At 45.3% G+C, this 17408-nt stretch overlaps 1 protein-coding gene across 1 annotated transcript in view; it reads right to left on the bottom strand.

Annotated features, from left to right (window-relative positions):
- Positions 1-2988, bottom strand: part of LOC125721665 (ephrin type-B receptor 4a-like) — a 37045-nt gene extending 34057 nt beyond the window's left edge. Inside the window, 1 exon segment of the mRNA XM_048997602.1 lies at positions 1923-2988. The gene's annotated coding sequence lies outside the window, so the exon portion shown is untranslated.
- Between the last annotated feature and the right edge of the window lie 14420 nt (positions 2989-17408).

Consider the following 17408-nt stretch of genomic DNA (forward strand, 5'->3'; position numbering starts at 1 on the left):
GGCCGGCGGGGACCATGTGTCGCCCCCCTCGGCACGAAACGCCCAGCTAATCCGCGTGACCCGCGATCGATCCGTCTCCCTCTCCCCAGCACCGGGGACGAGATCCCGGAAACCGCGTTGGCCACGCCACGGGGGGTCACCTTCCATAGACGGTGTGACGCCCAACAAACAACCCGTGCCCACGATGGGCCCCGACCACCTACTCCACCAGAAAGGCGACGGAAAAAGAAGCGTCGGCGCCTCGTAAACAAGCCTGGCCTTTATGTTGATGCTAATAAGCAAAGACTGTGCAGTTACTTCCTGTCATTCAATCCGGAGGGTTCAGACATCTGGAGCCGGCTGCATTACAGATCAGTACATTATAGAAGACTAAATATCACTTAAGTGACTTGGGGAAGAAAGAAAAACTTATGGAGGTAGTCAGACCATTCATGACACATCAAAACCCGCTGCAAAGACTGCCACCCATCCCCCCGGCCCCACAAGTGTGCAAAACACTACACAGCACTGGGTCCAACCCAACACAGTGCCAGCTCTGATTAGTCTGCTAGAGGCTTCCAGAGCCTCTTTGATCCCCTCTAATAATTATTTTTTTGTGAATATTCCTCATCCAGCTTCAGGCACACTGGAAGATCATATCCTCTCGTTCAAAATGAGCCCCGACAAGAAAAGGCACGCAGTTCACGGGATCAATAAAATATCTGACTAAAGGTCTGGCTCCCCATGAACCTGGGTTTGAGTGCCGTGTACCTGTAGTTTTTACATTCTGGGGTCAAGGCCAACAGTGACATCCAGGGCAATCAAAATGGCGCACTAAATAACGTCTAATATCTTATGATCAATGCATGTCAACACGAATGCCAACGGCTTAATTCCTTCATAACTACCTTCATTACACTGCCAATTGGATCTTAAACGAGAAGCAGAATGTTTGACACATTCACATGCAACCAAGACTTGTTTTGCTGAAGTGTCCGTATGAACGTTACCCTCTGTTCCGCGTCAGCCCGTTTCACATTTGATTAAACATTGGGTCGATCTTTGGATTTAAATTTGTTTGAATTTAATTTTTTTCTAAAAATCAAACAATTAAAAAAACAACACTGTACGTTTATTTCAATAGTAAAACAGCAATTTTTCAATATAGGCTAGGCACGTGTTGGTTACTTAAGTTACGGTGCGCTTGGGCAATACTGGTCACTGCTCTAAAGGAAGTTAAGATTATCTAGATAAAGAATGATTAACAAAGGGCCCTTACCAGTATTTTTTTCTGCTAGCGTGTTTATATAACAAACCACAAATAACAAAACGAACCATTCACGAACTACTGATTACGAAAAGCGCATGTGATAAACTAACAACCAATATTGGGGCAATAAAACAAACGTGAGCTGACACGTAGTATATATTCGTGCGCGGTTTGAAATACAGACTAAACACAATAACGTAGGAAATAAACAGATTTGCACGCAGGCGTTAATATTTGTGCATTTCATGTAACCATTAAAAAGAACAGTTATATAATCGGATTGCAACGTATCGTTACATGATTGAAAAGGACACTATATGTTGTTAAAGGCTGGTGTTGAATTTAATAAAACCAATAGACCCCATCGTAGTCATGATAACGCCCCATTTAATTTATAAAGTAACGACTCTCTACTACACACACAATATTTTAGATCAAGAATATACCCGTAACTGCATGAATCGCAAAGAGGAAACTTTGCATTGTGGTCAGTCCAAAAACAGTGAATAACCATTAACGGTTCAAGAACATTAAAAACAGTTTGACTTGTAAACATTAACAGGCTCGGAGTCTGGATGGTTTTATAATCCAACGCTTGAAGACTCACCACAATGTTTACATAACTAGCCCCTGCTTTGTGTTAAATAATCAACATGTGTTTATTTTCTATTACCTTCTTCTGCAGTGGACAGCTGGGTAAACTTGAAAAGGACTATCCATAAGGCTGCTACCAGACTCCAGAACGGTCGATCCATGGCTGTGGAGGCGATCGTATTTGTACACATCTGCTTGCTTTTAGAAACCTAAATGCATCAGTCGATATGCAGTTATGCGTCTCTCTCAAACGCCGGCGGAGGTACGGTGGGCTCGTTAGCCATTCAGCTTTCTCACATCAGTGACTGTCCATGGGTGCAAACGTATCTGATTTACAAAAAAGGGAAGAAAAATGTCAGGCTATGTATCTTCCAAGTCAAAACGACAGACACGCAGTCCAAAATTCACGAACGGCCAGCCGAAAATAGGCTGAATTTTAATTCGGATCCTTCTATGCTTTCGACGTTTACCTTCAGATGCCTGAAAGTCCTACCGACGCAGGTAACTTGTGTAGCAATATTACGGAGACAAACGCTTCTCATGAAATGCAATTTTTGTTATTGCTATTCTACGTTTTGCACGAATCCATGATTTATCGTGATTCTCCTGCAACGACAAAAGTGTAGAAAAATAGGAGACGTTTCCCCGGGCACCTTTAGGTATTCCCTTTGTTAACCACTTCCCGAAGTCTCCCGGTCCAAATTTCCTCGCCACAAAATGATGACTTTTACGAACTTAAAGCATACAACGTGTGCACTGATTTTTTATATTTTTTTTTTTAAAGGGAACTGTAAACGCCGGAATAAGAATATCTTAAAATTGCTATGGAAGATCTCCGGAAACTGTTCCCAGTCGAGTGGTTTTGCAAAAAAATAAAACTAAAAAGAGTTTCCCAGTCATAAATGCTGCATTCCTTTGTATTTTACGTCTTAGCGTTTTTAATCAAGTTAGTGTCTCCGTTTTTCTTCACCTCCTTCACCATTTGTCTTTTCAGGTACAACACGGTACGTCGCCATAAAACATCCAGAATTGTATTTGTTTAGCCGCTGCATTAAATAAAATAAATGGAAGCGCAATTAAAAAGAAACACAAAGCCAGTACGGCCCGCACTCCAAACTGGCGTGCGATCTCGCCAGTCGCCGACAAGGCGCTCTGCATCAACTTGCGTCAGGATGTCTGCCTGTCTAGGCCCCGCCTCATTATAGCATGCCTCCTCCTCATTGGTTGCTTCGCCTGTCAGTCTTATGAAGTAAATGATTATTGCAAAGTAGCGGCTTAGGCAGGTGGACCGAAACATGAGGTATGGTAATTTATTCAAACACTTCATTTTGATTTGTCAAAGGAATGTGTAACCCAATTTCCAATATTTCAAATCATATGAAGACTTTTTCTTTCCCACTTACTTTTATGTGATACAGTTTAGTTTCCTTAGTATTCCCGATGACCTATTTTACACGATTTGCACATTTCGTGGCGGTTAAACGTCTACGTCAGAAAGAAAGGAAACCATTTCCAATAGAAATGAATTCCTGTGCCGTGGACAAAATTAAACAATTGCTTGAACTGCACCTTTTACTCAAAGAGACATTATTCCCTAAATGGCTTTTCAAATGCATTTACTGGGCCATTCTTAGAGCCATTTGGGTTAAGTGTGTTAAAACTCCCCCCTTTGCAGTTGTTTTTACTCCGTATCCTAAATTGGCGAACATCTGAACACACGTGTGTTGGTTTCCTCTCCTTCAGAATATTATCCTAGACGCCATTAAAGACGAGCACAGCTGGAATCAGAGCACATCTGGCTGAATAGTAATAACTTTCCTAACAGTCATTATCCCCGTGTGTATTTGATCTAAGATTCACAAATTCAAATTAATTTAATGCCAATTATAAATGAGTGATTCGTGTGGATTCCGTTAATGTTTCCGTCTCACCATCTGAGAATCTGCCATAAATATTTAAACTTTACACTGGCACGATTATGCAGATGCTACGACGAAGCATCCACAGTAAAATACAGGTGTGGTGTATAGTCATATTTCGAATATAGGCAAAATAAATCTTTTCGTTCGATAAACACTGCATAATCAGGGTAGAACTATATAAATCGAGGCGCAATCGGAACCAAGTCATATATAGTGATCAATTATAGAAGCCTTTTAACCGCTTCTCATTTAGGCAAAACGACCTGCAGTTGGAGCGTTTACCGTATTATTTTCCCAAAAAACCCCCCCCGAAAAATATAGAAGGAACCGGGCACTGTAAGTTCCGCTTTAACTACCAGGTAGGGTTTCCATTTTGATCTTTTTGTCCAAGCGTTGATGACAACGCCTTGAAAGATGCCTGTAATTGATTTCGGTTTGTTTCCTCGGAGAACACACATCGCCCCCTTCTTCCCCCTAAAAAGGCAGGCCTGACATTTAGCTATTGATTAATCAAACAGTCCATGTTCATTAGATTAAACCCCGTCGTCCCTTCTGCTGTCGGCATCTCGCGCAGCAAACGAATAATTGTGTTATACAACTGACAGCCATTAAAAAAGATATAATTCCACAGAGGTTTAGAAGATGAACGAATAAGTTTCCCTATTTTTAGACGCGTTTGTAGAGTATTAACCACATTTTCAGACAAAGGTATTATTAATTACTCTGTCTTCCAAATAAGATGACTGTCGTTCAGGTGCTTCAACGCTATTGATTATTCATTTAGTGTGAAAGGTGATTGAATAGTATTAAGACAGCTCATCTATCACTGTAGCCTTTGGATTTAAACCGCATAGACCAGGGAAAAATCACGTTTGTGCCCACAAAATAAATAAATAAAAGGATAAAGAAGTAAGACGTTTATAAAAAGAACTTTTAACAACTCGGTTTCAGACGACTTTCGTGTCAAAGCCTGAAAACAGATATATCATAGAAATACCAATGGAAAATAATGTTAGTATCGATTTTGAATCATGCTCATCAATTATGGGTGGGCCTGTCCGGCCTTCCAGTCAAATATTTCTTTAATTCCTAACTTAACTTACTATATACGTAAGAATTGTTTCGGTTTATTAGAAAACCTGTTCTACAGCTGTCTGTTTGATTTACATTCGTAAGTAATTTACATTAATGAGGACGTCATGGTTCTGATTACGTAAATCTATAATCCACAGCACGTAAGAACGAATCGGTGAAAGCAATTACTTTAGAATAATTTGAAAGGCACACATGTTTGTCCCTCGAGGACTTGTCTTGCCCGCCCTTGAACAGATGGCTTTCTCTTTCTTGGTTTAAACTGCTGACTGTCAGTAGTCCGCAAAGAAAAAGCACTTTGTAGTGTGCACTATAACCCGGTGAACCTACATCCGGAGTAAATTCAGCACTTTCCAATGAATTAGTTCCATTGGGCAGATTTTTTTAATGATTTACTATGTTTTTCACTATTATACTTCCACTACAACTCTGTTTCTCCTGTTTTGTTCTCGTATGCTGCAAGTGTCATGGTAACCCCGGGCAGACTTAATCGTGCACTTTGAACTAATCGTGCTCTAAACTGGAGTCGTTGAGTCTGCAGTGTTCTTTGCACGCTTCATTTGCATATCAGGGACTGGAGCGCGCGCCGTAGCGCAAATACGCACCGGGATCACTATAGAATGCCACCTCGTTGCGTTACCGGCGCGTTTATTTCTGCATTTGTTGGACAATTTTATTATGCAAATATACCCGATGTTCTCTGGGTGGTTACCCATTACGTCGCAATTAAACGACGTGAAGGTGTAATGAGGCAATAGTCTGGAATTAATGAAAATTAAATCCAAAGAGCGTTATATTTTATTAACCGTGCGCCTTTTGTCACTATCAAAAATAGAAGGAATACGGCAGCTTGCAGCATTCGCGAGTGGCCTGATACAAGTGTGAGAATGGGATTGCTCAACTGTGTGAATGTAATGGATTGTACTTACGTGTTAGCCTAGCTGTCCTCCTCTTGTACGGCTAAATTCACACCTCGCTTTCAGGTCGTACTACAGGGTTTTTAACACGTCCAGAGAGGTACGATTCTTACCGCTTTTTGGGTCCAACTATAAAGGCACGTTGGCCTATTATCAGTAGTGCCTGATTTTAAGTTAGCAGGGAATTACATGGAAATCTCAATTTCTGTAGACTCTGTACTGTATTAGAAAAGTTCAAGTAACACACCACATTTCACAAGTAAATGAGACGACAGGCCGATTGGGTTTTTTGTTACTTGGGGTGTGGATTACATTTGGTAGTTGGCAATTTCCCAGAACAGTTTTCGCCGATATCGCAGATGTTTATTTCAATGTAGCCCCAACGATTAATTGGCAATTGAATACCCAACAGTACATCAAAGAATCATGTCCTCTCTTTTTAAGTATTGAAGGGATAGTTTTGAAAAGTTGGTCGCATGGGTATAGATAGATAACTGTATGTTTGTAGATGCTGGTGATTTGTAGAGTGCAAACATTTTACTCACAGATTGGAAGTGACAACGAAAATCAACACTCACGCAAGACAAATCAGACCATAAATATCTCGCGGCGATGCCGCGTGGTAAGAACATGCATAAAACAAAAGCTGAGTTCAAATCACTGTATTAAAAGTGCACTGATATTTCAATTTGCATGTGCAGTCCAGTGGTAAAATCCAGAAGTGCCTCTTTACAGTGAAGTAGCTGTACAACAACGGGTAAAACCGGTACGTGCCAGTCTGTGATGGAACATTGGCTGATGTTCGCATTGACACACTGAAGATAAGTCATTTCTGAGTCAGAAATGTAGGGTACCTGAGTGACACACGTACGGGTCCCACGTGAGCAGCGGAGAACAGGTATATGCCGAATCATCTATCTTTGTATCGATTGCAATTGATTGTGTATTCTGGGGTTGAAGGCGGGCTTTATCCTCCAGGCGTTCTACTTTGTATTAAGAATGATTTTTAACCGTTTTTCAGCTGAAAAATAAAACGGCCAAAACTATTAAAGCGCGCAAAGCGCAAAAAAAAGCACTAGTAACAGCCTTTGCATGCCCCTGGTGGTTACTTGTGGGATTGCATAATTCGGTTTATCTCCCGTATCCTCCAGTCTGCCCCAGTTAAAGGTGACTTCAGCTGCATCCTGACATCGAGTACCCCCCCCCCCCCCAAAAAAATGGAGTTAATTCTGCCAGACAGATAAAAGATGAAGGGGAACAGAGCATTTAGCAGACAGACCGGACAGCTAATAACATTTTGACCTCTTAAAATATAACGACAAACTTATAAATTAACCTCACTAAATGTACCAAGGCCTTAATAGGCATAGAAGCCACTTTAGATAAGAATGTCTCCAAAATGAATTTGCCCAATGTGCTTTCATGTCTAAAATTGTACTTTGTGTTTATATAACCCAAGGCCAGAGCTGAGGTCGAAACGGTAGTTTTTCTGTAAGGCTTTCACATCAGCGTCCCCCTTGGGGGGTGGAGCTGTTTCTGGCCCATCCGACACGAGATGTTTCCCCAACGCCGTTCTTTGCCGCGGCGCAGAGCCTTCAAACCCCCCCCTCCCCCCCCCGCACCTCTTCCTCACACGGTGAACCCCGAGCCAGCCTGGGGGATGGGGAGGGCGTCTGAAGCACAGGCTCGGAGAAAAAGCCGGGAGACTGACGGGGAGTAAAGGAGGTGTGAAGAGATATAAAGAGAGCAATGTCGGGGGGGGGTGTGAAGCTGCGAGTTTCGCTACCGGGTGGCAGCGAAGGGGCGGGGTGCGGTTTTCACCGTGCAAAGAGATTCGGTGCCCAATCCGGTCTCTATGCATCTCCTCTGATCTCTGGCTCGTCGACTGAAGGTGCCATCAGCAGGGAAGAAACGGCTCACGATGTCAAATGAGCGCGTTTAGACGGGGAAAAAAAATCGAGTGCATCCATTTCAATCCGGATTCCGACGTTGGAGGCAATTATCCCTCCAGCTGACACCTTTATCCATAGTGAGTCACATGTTCTGGCCCTCTCCAGGAGTGGGCGTCTCCGCCGGCTCCCAGCAGCATCTCCGAGCGAACGGACCAAGCCGAGCCGCTTCTCGTGCCTCCGGGCCGATCCTCGACGGATTTCACCGGAGCGGAGTCCTTTTTCGACGCGGGGAGCGTGGCGACTGCGTTTCGGACCTCTGCGCGGCACCGGGACGCGGCAGATTGTCTTAATCCACCAGTGAAGCCGTTTGGAACGTTGCGTTGTTTTTTTTTTTATATATATCAGCAATCAGAGAAAATGAAACAGGCAAACATGAAATCCGTATATAGACCTTAAAGCCACGGAGCATCTCCAATAAATGAGGCAAATTTAATACATTATATTTCCATTGCAAATCACGGCTGCAGTAAACAATGAAACTGTTTAATATTAAAGTATTCCAACAAAATTTCGGTAATAAGGATCATGGCGAATTATTTGAATTGAATTATAATCACAAAATATCTGCATAATTACAATATTTTTGTAATTAATGCATTATATTTATGGTGGTAGTTGAGCTTCTCTTTTAAGATGTCATGAATGGTTACCAAGGTTACGCTGTTGTACACAGCTGTGGTCGTCCTTAATCTGTCTCCTAGTGCGATTGAATTTTAATTGGGAATTAAAATCATTTTGGGTGGAATTAACATGAAACTGCTATGTTGCCATGGCGATTGATGGGTATAGGGTAGTTTTTAACCTTATGTCGGCAATCTAGGATTGAAGTAATAGAGTGAGAAGGCAAAATGATTTATTGTCTGAAAGATGGGAAGGCAAAGGATAGGGTACAGAGAGTAAAAACCACCGGTAACCCGTAGCATCTGAAATGAATCGTTTCGTGAATGGTGGGAAGAAGAAAACGGATTGAGACCTGAAAATTATTGATTTTTTTGTTGTTTTTTGTCTGGGGTAGGAGGCAAAGGCAAGCAGGGGCTGAACTTTGGAAAAGAAAAGTGTTTAATGCAAGACCTCCAGGTGTGTTTGTGGAAAGGCAGAGGCAAACAACGATTATCCCATAACGCGGCACCAGCACAGAACCATAATAACATCACGACAACATACACTGTCACAGGACATCACTATGGCAACATACACACTGCGATGGTGCAACCCCATAGCAACAGATGCATTTCACAGTGCAAGACTATAGCTGCACATACACTGTCACAGTGCATCGCTATAGCAACAGGTACATTGTCACAGTGCATCACTATAGCTGCACATACACTGTCATGTGGCATTCTTATAACAACACATACATTCTCACAGAGCATCACCATAGCAACATACACACTGTCATGGTACAACCCCATAGCAACAGATGCACTTCACAGTGCAAGACTATAGCTGCTCATGCACCATCATAGTGCATCGCTATAGCAACAGATACATCGTCACAGAGCATCACCACAGCAACACATACACTGTCATAGTGCAACACCATATAGTGACGCACATTGACGCAGTACATCATTATGGTGACATATACACTGTGATAGTATATCACCATAATATCACATTTACTGTCACAGTGCAAGTGCATCGCAACATATACATTGTCAGAGTATATCCCCACTACAGTACATACACTGCCACAAAGCATCACCATAGTGACGCATACACTGTCAGAGTACATCTCCATAACAACACTTCAGTACAGAACACACTGTTTACGCTTCTTCACCCTGATTTCTCCAATGTCCTTCAGCTCCAAGTAAAAACTAAATGAGACATGGTAGGAAAGCTCTGCTTTGTTCAGAATGTCTTACCAGTAGTCACTGCATTAACCGACTGCCTTTAAATGTCATGCTAAATTCATCACAGGAACTGCACTGCATTCCAAACATAACTGAAGACAAGCGACACATGTACTAATTCACATGCATTGAACGGCGCATCTTAATCGCTGTTTTGCTTTAATATTCATCACTGTGCAATGTGAGACAGTGCATGGAGGCTCTGGGGAGAATTGCGATCGCATGTTGTTATGGTATTAAATTACCTGTTTGAGACCGGCACAGGCAGCTTATAAGCTTATGATTTTACATCGGCGGTGATCTGTTACGGGAGCACTTGAGATAAAATGGCATTTAGAGCAGAAATCCAATAAAATGTAGCGCAATAAAAAATGCATTCAGAAAGCAGGCCTCTGCTGAGAATGTGCCGGAAGCGGACGCGGTGTGAAAGAATGCGTACGCTGCAACAGCATGTTACATGTGAGGGGGGAACGTGTGAGAGGCGCCTATGTAGGTCTGGGAGTCGTTACGCAACCACAACGCTGTCCTAGTCAAGGGAACAACACACCCCCTCCCCCCAAAAAAAAAACAAACAAACAAAAAAAAACCCCAGGAACTTTAAAGCCTGCGTAACATGGATACTCCCCCCCCCCCCCACAAAGAAAGATACAGATAGATGCTGGCTTCTAAAAACAGGAAAACAGGAACGACTGACCCTCACTGACATCACACCATCTCTGTGACCTAATGCCCCCCCCCCCCCGCCCTCCCCTAAACATATCCTCTCCCATTTCCTGCTCATGACAATGGGCAAATGTCTCTGAAAAGAGATCCCATGATGCAGTGCTGGAGAGGGCTACTGTCGTCTGTTAACGTTCAGGGGTGGGGGGCAGATGTGGGAGGCATGGCGGTGACAGCAGGGGGGGGGCAGTCAGCTGCCAACTGGCCCTGGCTACTGTATAACCAACAAGAGACATGGTCTAGCAAGACCAGAAGCTGGGAAAGGAGCTGGTTTCCAGTGGACCCCCCAAGGGGGCAAACATTTGCACATAGAGTCACACCAACCCCCGCCCCCACGGAGCTTCAAGGGGTGAGACGCTTTGATGGTGGTGTAACTGAGAATGGGGAGAGGGGGGGCTCCACTACTGGGACCTGGGGTGGGAGACAACGGGTACAATGTTACAGAAGGCCTTTGTCCCGGAGCCCCAGCGAGGACATGGCAGGGATGCACAGCACCCCCACGATGCCTCTGGTATCATCCACGGGTGCTGGGGGACATAGAAAGGATAAATCACGGAGCAGGAATGTCATCATAAGCCAGCCACTTTTAAGCAGCAGGAGGCTTCATATTGGAGGGGAGAGCGGTAAAAAAAAACCTGACCTGACTTCTTCTGGATTCTGATTTATGACCCACTTAATCAGCAGAAAAAGTCTGATTCGGTTTTCCTCTCGCTGGCTACAGCGGGGGGCGCTGTGACCCCTTCCGCCTTAATGCGAACCTTAATGAAACGTACGAGGTGATCGGCTTTCTGTTAGACTCTATATTATTATTATACTTTATGTATATTAACAAGCTTGAAATTTGCTTAGGACATTTGCTAGAGCTCGCATCTAACACCTCGCGCTTATTAAATTCATTGTGCACTGCGCCGGTGCGCTGCACTAAGATTAAAATCGTGTTGACGTGTTTATTGTTGGAGAAACAATTTAGTGCCCCCGTTGGGTTCGAGGCAAAAACGTTTCTGTAATAAGCAGGAAGAGGGAACCAGATTAACCGGAATGAAATGAAATGAATGCAGAACGCAGCAGCCTTCACAGGAGGCTCGGGGAGCGACACGGCGACCTCGCGGACGTCTGGGGGGCGGGGGGGAACTGCTGGATGCTGACGCCCTTGTTAAATCCCCCACGACGCTAACAGAAGCTGCTGCACCCCGGTGAAAGAGCGTAATTTGAGCTGCCGTGTAAATCCAAACGCGTAAAAGTGGACAAATGACCCATCGTCCATAATCCATAACTCATACATGATTAATATATCACGATATCATCTCGCCGCTTCATTTAGAATAACAACCAAAAAGATCGTGCATTTCTTTCGGTGTTGACAAAGTCACCCGCAGCATTAGCGATATGCGCCACATTTACAAGGTTATTATCGCTTTTTTTTTTTAGAAATAGCTCAATTAGGCGTAATTCGTTAAGAGGGTGAAGAGTAAACTGGGCAAAGTGAATCCGGGAGACTGGGATTTGAAAAGTTTGCACTAAGCAAATCGAAAATGCAAACCGCCCGGAGCGGCGGAGCGACTCATCAATAACCGATATGAGAGATTTATTTTAAAAAATGGGGGAGTCAGGGCTCTCACCTCGGGGCACCCGGAATGAAGTGGCCATCTCGTATGACAAAGCCATACAAGTCCTGACCTACATTGCCGAACGAGGGCAGGGGAGGAAAGATACATTTATTTTGTGAGAGTTCGACTCGGAGCGCCTATAGAACATTACAGTAAAACAATGGCTCATTATAGAGCAAATGGGGCACGGGGGAGGGGGGAGTCGACACATGCTGGAAAGTGACCAGTAACAGTGAGAGAACTGTGCTCGCCTTCTCACCCCCCCCCCCCCCCCCCAACGCGAAGAGAACAGAGCCAAACTCATAATCGTTTGGCCCGCAGACTGACTCACCTACATTCCTATTATTTTGAGTATTTTAATACCTGTCTATCATTTCAAATCGTCTGTTACTAATATGTTGTTTTTAAACGTCAGAGTTGTTTACGATCCCCCCTCCCGTATTTTTACTGGAATGCGCGTCTGCCTTGTGTTAGATATGGGGCTCGGCCGACGAGGAAGATCGGTGTTTTTGCTGTGGTTTTAGTGTGATTCCTATCGTCTTATAGGGCGTGTCCCGACTGTTATGATTAATACTGCCAGGCAACTCGTTTCCTAAAGGCACAAGACGCGAAGAATGTCACAGGAAGGTATTATGCGCCTGTCTGAACAACGTACGCAAGTAAATACAGAGACACAATTATAGAGATGGATGTCTAAAGTGATTGGCACACCAGAGTGTACCGCTGGTTCGTGTCCTGTGCTACCTGGGTAGGGTTCTGGGCCACCCCGGCACCCAGATCAGGATGAGTAATTAGAAGATGGATAGGTGTCAAAAGTCATCCTCGGACGTACAGGTAAATAAGCACGTGAAATAATGAAATAAGGCGAAACAATTCCGCGAGCCTGTTCTAGAGATCCACAAAATGAAATCGGAGTTTGCATTGGCATTTTTTTGTTGTTGCAGAAAAGCGAGAACTTCATATTTGTGAGAAGTGACATTAAAGATTATGAAATTACGGTTTAATTTTTTTTTGGACGAAAAATTAATCACAGTCTTAAGTTTCATTATGGTTAATTATGTAATTATTTGAGAGATGACTGGCGGGTATAGAGAACAATATCTTAAACTGAAAGTTGTTCCAGGTGGAAGATTTGCACATAACAAGAATGTTTTAACATTAATTCTAGCCGGACCTGCTCCCACGCCCTAAAGATCACCTTGCAGAATATTCGCAGGGAATTCAAATTAAAACATCTTAAAAACAAGGCTCCTGTAACACTCCGCCCCTTCGCATGGAGGGAAATCTCGTTCTCTCGCTGCTGACAGATGTAGGATGGAATTTCAGTGGATGGATAAAGAGGGCCAGGTTAGGACGTGAAGAGAGAGTACCGGTATCCCCGGGATCAGCAGCCACCCTGGCCTTAGGTGACAACGTCCGCGGATGCAGCAGAATCAGAGTCTAGCATAGCTTTTCTGACAGCTGGGGGCCAGATGCTGTTGCAGTATGTTCCTCGCAGATGTTTTCTAGAAACGGACACATTTTTACAGAATGGCGACAGGATCCTTCAAATTGCTCACCTGTATCTCCTACGCCCAGGGGCCACCTTGGATACTATAACCCGGCAGAAAATATTTGAACGCTGGCCAGCCAACCTTAACCTTGTCCCATTACATCATTTTTTTAAATACTGTTCGGGATTATGTATCGACAAGGGTCCAGTTTCAGTCCTCGACGGCTGTATGACAAACGCTTCTCGTCATTCTCTCCTTAGGACGCTGGACTCTCAGAGTACAAGCGTAGAACGTATACCTCAAAGTCTGCGCTGAGCTCTGCCTCTCCATTTTACAATTGGGGTTTATGGGTCTCCCCAGCAAAGAATTGGTCATTACCCAAAATCCACCCTGTGGAAAATTACACAAGTCAGAGCAGCTGCGACTCCGCTGTCGTGCCACGCAGCCCGTGAATCCCACGGAAAGGACAGCGGGTTGCACTTTCACGGATAAACGTCTATTATTAATGCAATTGCGCATACGGGCATTTATTATTAATGTCATTGATTGTACCAATGTGAAAATACAACTGTCAACTATTTGCCGGTTTAGTTGCGTCGCACAAAAAGATGTAGATTTGTAGCAGGCTACCGAAATACTGAATAAAACATAACGACCTGCCTGTATACTATGCTTAAAGCGTTCACAATTTAAACACATACAGTTACATACCACGACTCCAAAAAGTTGGAATATATTCTGTGAAAAAGATCCACATATTCAGGGAGAGTTTTCTGATATAACTTATGTGGTGTGTTTTGTCCCGTGAGAGCGACCCTAACCCCCTTTTTTAATGCTTGCGTTTTGTTTTTATTTTTGGGAACGAGCTATTTCTTTTGTCGGTAACAAATAAACAGGGCACCGGTCAGGGAGACGGCTAAGGACGCGGACTCGGATCCTGAAGGTTGCTTGTTCAAGTCCCAGGAGGAGTCCTCGCTGCTGTGCCCTTCGGCGTGGCCCTTAACGGACGGAATACCGCCGGAGGGCGAAGCAGATGTCTTATGATCGGAATAAACCCGTCGGTTTCTCACGCTTGGCTGGAATAGAGAGTGCGGTTGTGGTGTAGCGAGGACGGACACGCCTCGGCAGAAGGCACCGCCAGTCATGCGTAAATGCTGAATCTTTCACCTCAGTTAGAGAGAGAGTCTGGGGGAAAAAACAGATCGAAGACTGGACTGGTGGAAAAGTACGATGTATTCGCATCACGGTACTTTTACGTTCAGATAAGAGGCTGTGATGTAGCTCTGAGCGACAAGACCCGGGAGGGGGGAGGGGGTAACGGGAAACAAGCGTTAGATAGAGCCACATCGCTGCAGGGTGGATGAGCTAGTGTGGCTCCGCCGTTCGCTCCCCTCCGACTCATCTTCACGACAGCAGGGGAAAGAGGTCCTCTCTTAGATTGGCAATCTCGGGGATTCGTGCGTGCGTGTGCCTTCCTCCCAGGAGCCATCCATCGTTTTGTCTTATGACGGCCAGTCGGCAGTGATGGATTTAGCGCGGGACACCGGAGCGGTGACGCGGTAAGCGAGCGAAGCCCCGGGGCCTCGTCAAGGGGCCCTAACACGCCCGCCTGGTGCTGGCTTGTCATCCCTGTCATCTTTAGCAGGGTGAGGCTGCGTCCCCGTGGGTAAGGGCAGAAAAGCACGAAAACAGCGACCCCTGGCGCCCTTTTTCCCCCATCCAAAATGTAAGGCCGTTCCCTTAGGACTTAACACACGCTGGATTTTGCATGTCTGGGCCACGGAGGGAAGATCACGCTTTTCATCATGCACACTCGGCGAAAGGCTGGTTAACCCGCATCACCCCAAGCCTGTTATTTACATATCATCCAAAGTAAGGAGTCTGCTTGGGCATAAAGGAGTTAAAGCGACAGCTGTGGGTGAAATCACAGCTGCGCAGCTTAAAGAACAGTCAAAAAGCACAGATAACAGCAAATGCATATGGCGTTTTGCTATGCGCAAGATGCGTTAAGGATCTACCAACGACGGAAGGCAAATGGCCTCTCAGCCTGGTCAAAAATGTAGCGACAGCCTCGTTTATTTGTTGTTGATCCCTTAACTGTAAAAATAACAATTAGCGATTTTTTTGTGTGCTGCTAGAAAGCGGAGAACCAGAGTTTAGGTTTTGTTTAGGGATCATCCTTAAAAAAGACAAAACAAAAAAAAAAGCTTGCGATTGTGTTTCAATGCCAGTTTCGGCTCTTCATCCGGCTGACCAGTGTATTGGATGCTCGGCCCCAAACTTCTGTTGAAAATAACAGTGGGTGTTGTGGGGGCAGTCCCAAATTCCAGTGGGGGAACTCGACACCCCCAGGCCCCTAGGCTCAGCCAAGTGCTGTATCGCATATCACACCGATTACAGCAGTTCCCTGTGCGCGCCTATGGCTGGGGCGACCAACTGGCCACATGGGGCCAAGCACTCAGAGTTTGTGCCATCCTGTGTGTGTGTGCGTGTGTGTGTGTGTGTGTGTGTAGCACCCCCCACCTACACATTCCCACCTCACTCTCTCGTCTCACCGCTCTTTCTCATTTTGCCTTTTGTTGCATGGCCCGCACTTTCGCCCACGACGATATCCCATAATATCCCCCCTCGCTCGCCAGCCCGCTCGCTCGCTCGCTCGCTTGCTCACGCGTGCGCCAGTCTCTCACCTCGTCCTTAGCAATTCAATTCCCTCAGATTTACTAGCATGACCGGTTTGAAATTGACAACTATTGTTCTCACAGTAACATTCACTTGGAATTCATTAAACAGCCAAATATAATTCAGTCTTATAATCCATACCCGCTACCTCCCCCCCCCACCCACCCACCCACCCACACACCTGACAAACACACACACACACAAAGTAATAAACCAAGCGCAAAAGATCTGGACATTTACACAATATTGACATGAAAGAAAATGCAAACGATATTCTATGCAATTATTTTTTGAGGGGAAAGGCCCTTAGTGGATCTAATTGATAATAATTGCTGGAATGTTACAGCCACGCATGCTGTTAACTCCCGGCTGACCCTCACCCCCCCCCCCCCCCCCCCCGAGCTTGCCGGCCTCCCCGTCACTCCAATAGATCTTCATTTGCGACACTCTGTGACGGACACAGCTGGGAGACAGGGGCGTGCAAGGCCCCCCCCATTACACGCTCGTCACGCTGGGCTGGGGACCATGCCGTCCTGCTGTGGGGATAATGGACGCGCACATGCGCGCACACACACACACACACACACACACACACACACACACACCGGAACAGACAGACACACACACACACACACACACATATATGCTCTGTTTCACATGCACACTCACGCACACCGAAACAAACAGACACAGGCACATGCACTGTGGAGACCTGAAAAATGGTCCCCACAATGTCAAAATAACAGGTTTTGGTCCCCACAATGTAATATAAACATAATCCACCGATACAAACGGACACACAAACAGACACAGAAATATGCACTGATACATACACACACACACACACACACACACACATATAGAAGCACGCACTGACACACAGACAATCCAACACATAAACACGCATTGATACACACACACACAAACGCACACTGACACACACACACACCCTTGCTCAGACACTCACTCACGCATACCTGCTGTTTTTCTCTTCACAGTTGGATATTCCTGCTGTGGTTTCAGTACCTCCAGCCTTGACCCCCCCCCCCCCCCCCCCCACCCATGTACTGGGGAAAAATGATACGCTCTATCGGATCATCGAAGAGAGGCTCACAGCAGAGAAAAGGGCCTTGGGGGGGGGGGGGGGGGGGTTCTGGGTGTGTGGGCTGGGCCAGGGGCCTGGGGGGCCCGCTTCACTGGGGTTATTGTGTCCCCCCCAGCAGTTATTTCAGCCGGAGGACTGAAGGGCACACAGTGGAAGAGGATGGCAGCTCTGCAGTACGGAAAGCTGGCCAGATTCCTAAGGGATCATGCCCATTGCAAC

Source organism: Brienomyrus brachyistius, unplaced genomic scaffold, assembly GCF_023856365.1.
Source record: "Brienomyrus brachyistius isolate T26 unplaced genomic scaffold, BBRACH_0.4 scaffold35, whole genome shotgun sequence".
In the NCBI taxonomy this organism is placed as follows: domain Eukaryota; kingdom Metazoa; phylum Chordata; class Actinopteri; order Osteoglossiformes; family Mormyridae; genus Brienomyrus; species Brienomyrus brachyistius.